This window comes from Dipodomys merriami, unplaced genomic scaffold, assembly GCF_024711535.1.
Source record: "Dipodomys merriami isolate MVZ:Mamm:240054 unplaced genomic scaffold, mDipMer1.0.p SCAF_411, whole genome shotgun sequence".
NCBI lineage: Eukaryota > Metazoa > Chordata > Mammalia > Rodentia > Heteromyidae > Dipodomys > Dipodomys merriami.
Genome location: NW_027205727.1, coordinates 281,660 through 287,655, shown reverse-complemented (window position 1 = coordinate 287,655; position 5,996 = coordinate 281,660). Strand labels below are relative to the sequence as shown.

At 37.2% G+C, this 5,996-nt stretch overlaps 1 pseudogene; it reads right to left on the bottom strand.

Moving 5' to 3' along the window:
* Positions 1-273: 273 nt before the first annotated feature.
* Positions 274-3,678, bottom strand: LOC138807119 (zinc finger protein 717-like; annotated as a pseudogene).
* Positions 3,679-5,996: the final 2,318 nt, after the last annotated feature.

The window sequence follows — 5,996 nt, the reverse complement described above, 5'->3', positions numbered from 1 at the left end:
TTACATTCAAAAGGTTTCTTTCCTGTGTGTATTATCTGATGGTCATTGACACTTGACTTCCAAGAGAAGGACTGTCCACACATGTTACATTCATAAGGTCTCTCTAATGTGTGTGTTTTCTGGGGGCACAGTAAGGTTTCCTTTATGGGTGAAAGACTTCTACACAAGTTACATTCATAAGATTTCGCTCCTGTGTGTGTTCTCTGGTACAGAGTAAGATATGCCTTGCAGTAGAAAGACTTTCCACAAATGTAACATTCAAAACGTTTCTCTCTAGTATGTGTTCTCTGATGGAGAGGAAGATTTGATTGTTGGTGAAAGATTTTCCAGACATATTACATTCATAAGGTTTCTCTCCTGTGTGTGATCTCTGCTGGTCAGTAAGATATGCCTTTCAGGAGAAAGATTTTCCACAAATGTTACATTCGAAAGGTTCTCTTTGGTGTGTGTTCTCTGGTGGCGAGTAAGATTTGATTTATCGGTGAAAGACTTTCACCACACGTTACATTCATAAGGTTTCTCTCTAGTAGGTGTTCTCTGGTGGCGAGTAAGCATTGATTTCTGGGTGAAAGACTTTCCACACATGTTACATTCATAAGGTTTCTCTCCTTTGTGTGTTCTCTGGTGGCTAGTAAGATATGCCTTCCAGGAGAAAGACTTTCCACACATGTTACATTCATAAGGTTTCTCTCCTTTGTGTGTTCTCTGGTGGCTAGTAAGATATGCCTTCCAGGAGAAAGACTTTCCACACATGTTACATTCATAAGGTTTCTCTCCTGTGTGTATTCTCTGGTGTCTAGTAAGATATGCCTTTCATATAAAAGATTTTCCACAAATGTTACATTCAAAAGATTTCTCTTTTGTGTGTGTACTCTTGTGAACAGTAAGATTTGATTTCTGGATGAAAGACTTTCCACACTTGTTACATTGATAAGGTTTCTCTCCTGTGTGTGTTCTCTGGTGTCTAGTAACATACGTCTTGCATATGAAAGATTTTCCACAAATGTTACATTGAAAAGGTTGCTCTTGTGTGTGTGTTCTATGGTGAACAGTAAGCCTTGATTTCTGGATGAAAGACTTTCCACACTTGTTACATTCATATGGTTTCTCTCCTCTGTGTGTTCTCTGGTGTCTAGTAAGATATGCCTTGCATATGAAAGATTTTCCACAAATGTTACATTGAAAAGGTTTCTCTTGTGTGTGTGTTCTCTGGTGGACAGTAAGCTTTGATTTCTGGGTGAAAGACTTTTGACACAGGTTACATTCATAAGGTTTCTCTCCTGTGTGTGTTCTCTGAGGGACAGCAGGGTGTTTCTTCTCAGTGAAAGACTTTTCACACTGTTTACATTCGTCAGCTACAGAAGACACATGAGAACTATATGCAACACACATCTTACCAGGTTCACTGAAAATACCCATGCTCTGACAGCCAGTGACCTTTTCTATCCTCATCCCTAAGGAGTTCACATTATTCTTAATCAGTTCTGACTTCTGTATGGAGCTCAAATGAAAACTTCTTATAAGTCTCACTTTTTCCTCCCCTGGGTTACTATTCATGATTGCTACTTCAGAGAGATACTTATTGTGACGTTCCTGGCAGGTGCTAATCACATCTTCCCTTTCTGGGACATCTAAAATGAATAATAGAAAAATAGACAAAAACATAAATGAGATCCATAAATTCCTTAATGTAAAGATATTTCCTCACATTCTGTTACAATATTTTCAAATATGAAAGCATTGCTTTATGCAGAATATATATATTTCTCTGCAATGTAGTAATTAAGAAAGTAGTACTGACATTTTACAATGGAAAATAAATTTTTCTGTATTTCAGATTTTTATATTTTTCTCAAGGAAATATTTACTCAAATTATTCATCTTTGTACTCTTAATGCTTCCATTCTGAATCTCCCTCTATGCCCAGCACCACTGATAAGAAATTGTCCTGATACTATTTTCCTCCTTCCTGCAAAATACTAGTATAAAATAAAATGAGATCTCCTTACTACATTTCTTATTGTCTTTTTCTCTCTATGAATGACTTCTCTACAGACAAAGAGAATTGCTAACATTAACTACACTGGCACAACAAATTCAGTTTGTCTCCACGAGAATTCTGGATTGACAATTCCTTGAGACAAAGGATCACCTAGTTCTCTTCCATACATGACTCAAGGGCACTAGGAATATTATTGCTCTGTACAGCTCAAGATAAACAGACCCACTGGGCTCTGGACCCAACATCACCATTCAAGATGCTTTAACTCACCTGTGAAATTTTCTTCTGAGTCTTCTCTCATCCATGGTTCTGCACCTTGCTCCAGCTTCACGATCAATATAGGTTTAGGAACACAGTGCCCTGTGAATAAGAAATAGTGGAGAACTATTGCTCTTGCTGGATCATCATTAATGTAATGTTGCAGACATCCTGTTCACTGGGTTGCTCCTAAATCTGGTTTCTCAATTGTTTTATTTTTTGGGGGGTGGGATCGGTTGAGGGCCTGAACAATGAGCCTGGGAGCTGTATCACACCTCCTAAGCTCAAGGCTAGCACTCTACCACTTGAGCCACAATGCCAATTCTGGCTTTTATTTTCTGCTTCTTTGGTGCTGAGGAATCGAACACAGGGCCACAAGCATGCAAGGCATGGGCTCTACCACTGAGCTACCTTCCCAGCTCATGGTTTCTCAATTCTTAACAGCTCCATGGTGTACTTCCCCCAGCTTTGGGTTTATTTTGCCAACGTGTGGCTTGAACTCAGCTCTTTTGCTCAAATCTACCATTCTACTGGTTTGTGTCTTGGCTACATTTCTAGTGTTTGAATGGTTAATTGGAGATAAGAGTCTCATGTTCATTTTTCTACAGTTGCTGGCTTCAAACCAAAATCTTCAGATTTCAGCCTACAGAGTATATAGGATTCCAAGCTTAAAGCAATGCAACCTATGTCAGGTTTGGCTTACAAATACACACTTTCGCACTTTCACCTACTGATTTCCAGATCATACTGACAGTAGTAATGTATATTCTATCTAGACTGTAGATCAACCTATAATAATCACCCGAAGTATGGGAAGTCAGTCTCCTATTAGTGGATCATAGTTTAGAACTTTTGTCCAACTACTGATTAGAAATCTTAAAGATTAAGAATAAAATTAGTTCTTGAATTACACATAATGAAGTTGAAGTTTCCCTTAGAAAGAAATGACACTTCCCATGGACTGAAATCTTTTTTTTTTTAAACAAAATGTAATAGTCCAAAGGCTTACACTTCTAACCCTACATTTAGGAGGTAAGATCAGAAGAGGCGGGCTTGAAACCAACCTGGGCATGGAAATTCAGAATATACCCCAAAACAAAAGCCAAAATAGAGTTGTGGCTCAAGCAATAGTGTGAAACGCAAATAACATCAAGCTCCAAGACCTGAATTTGGCTGGCTTTTATACTAGCAGTTTTTTACCTGGGAATGGACTGGAATCTTATACCTAAATAACATAGTCAAATGTCTACTAAAATAAAAGCACTTGCTCTTCCAAATAAAAGTGACCTTTGCTCACCCAAGGACATTAGGTTGTTATAAGTCTCCAGCATTACTTCTCTATGAAGGGTCCTCTGACCAGTATCCAGATCCTGCCACTCCTTCCAGGTGAAGTTCACAGCCACATCATCAAATGACATCGGCTTCTGTAATGGCACATTTCCATCAAGAAATTAGACCTGGGTCATGAGAATTCCAATCTGGAATTTCATTATGCTGCAGGTATGCTTTTGTCTTACATAAAATGTTTGCAGCTGGCTATGTTATCTTTTCATTGGGAAAATTAAATACCAAATTAGAAATATTTGACAATACATAAACCTGGCCACTAAAATACACAAATTTTCAGAGAACTGGTGGCTGATGCCTATAATCCTAGCTATTGAGGAGGCTGAGGTCTGAGGATCAAGGTTCATGGCCAGCCCAGGCAGGAAATTCCATGAGACACTTATCTTCAATAAACCACCAGAAAACTGAAAGTAGCACTGTGACTCAAGTGGTAGAGCACTCACCTTGACCTGAAGAGCTGATGGACAATAACCAGGCCCAGAATTCAAGCCCCAAGACCAATAAAAACTTACAGATTCCCTAATGCATGCAAACACATTTCTGCTGCTAGCAATAGAGACAGGATAAAAATTCTAAGGAGACAATAATCTGGCATGATGACATTAAGTCTAAGGTGGGGTCCAAAAATTATATTATTATTTTTGATAACATTTTAGTATATATCAGTACATAACAATGAATTAAACAAATATTTTCTCTGCATTTACATTTACTGCTTCACCATAAATCCTATTTAGACCTTCTATTAACAAGTACTCTCATAAGCAAGCAGAACACATTCAGGATATCACATGGTATACAGAACATAGAACAATACGAGATCAAAGAAAAGCAGTGTCCATATGAATATTAAAAAACAGTAACAGTACTCCAGAAACTAGCTAATGATTTATTGGGCCCTTATAAGATTTGATTTAGTTCCCACATAAAAATATCCTAGGTTAACCATGTTTGGTTTAAATACTAAATAGTGAAATGTGGTCATAGATATGCTGATGTTTCCTTCCTATGTAAAAAAGAACTGCTACCATGAAGTTTTGTAAACTTTGCCTACATTCTACAATACAAAATATAGGTGGGACGGGAATAAAATATTCCTTGAGAAGATTTTAATTTTAATAGGCCTTCAGGGAAGGAGGAGGCAAATAGATAGAGACTCAAAAAACACTCAAGATAACAAAAATGATAAATATGACCAAATGGACAAATGTGTTGAATATTCCTGAGTCATTTCTCCAGTAGATCCCTAAAGATATATTTCCACTTTTGTTAGTTAATAGTGAAATTTCTCAGAGATCAAAATCAATTCCTAGCAAATATCTATGAGATTTTGCAACAAATGATATTTCTAATAGAGAAAACCTCATCACTGTATTATTATTATTATTATTTTATCAAAACTACCTATCTTATACTGGCAGTGAATGAAAATATTTAAAAGTAGTGGTATGGAAAAACAAAACTGAGTACCACGACAAATGAAGTTAGACCAAAGATAACAGAATCAGGTGAAATCAAATTTTCTTGTAGTTTATCACTTGGAGGAAGGACATACTTTTTTGTATGGAACTCTGAAGTTGAGCTGAAGTTGAAAAAGTTTGAGAGGTTGGAATTCCAGCCTGACAGCACTGAGAGAACTGAGAGCTGGCTGCAGAAGGCTTAAAAGAGAATTCTGGAGATGGTTAAGAGACTGCAGTTCAGGCCTTTTCCTTACTGTTGGAAAGATAGCATCTGAAACTGAGCTGCTGTGCACCTTGAAGGCTAGGTAAGGTGAACTTCATGTCTCTGGGCACCAGTCTTCTGTCTCAGGAGAATAAGGAAACATGTTTTCCTCACAACCTGTTGTGGCTCAGATTGTAATATTAATATAGATACTTCAATTTTACATAGTATCAATGGTAATCTTCCCTGTGTGAACTCAAGGAACTTTGCTTGCTTGCTGGCAACCAGAGACCAAGTGCCAGAGAGGCTTCAGAACCCTGGTTTGCCCTAAGTCTATCTGTTTATGTTTTGTGTTTCTCTAATTTTCTTTGTTTCTGGAATCCTGTAGAACTCTCTAGGCAACAATTTTCCTATACAGTGGGTATGAAAAATGTCAATCCTAAGAGCCATATCAGCAAACTAAAACTAATTACTAAGAAAAACTAGTTCCCAGATAGATCATTGAAGAAAAGAAAAAACTGAGAGACATATGGAGGAAAGAGAGAATCAGAAAAGTAAGAAAAATGATTCAAAGATAGATACAAAGAGAGAGAAAGAGAAAAATAATCAACACAAGTGAATAGAAAACCAAAAGTAGAGAGAGATTATAGAGGAAGGAAATCTTGTGAGGATACTTTAGAAAACAAACAAGATTTTGTAAAAAGACCATAAACTTTAGCAACAAATA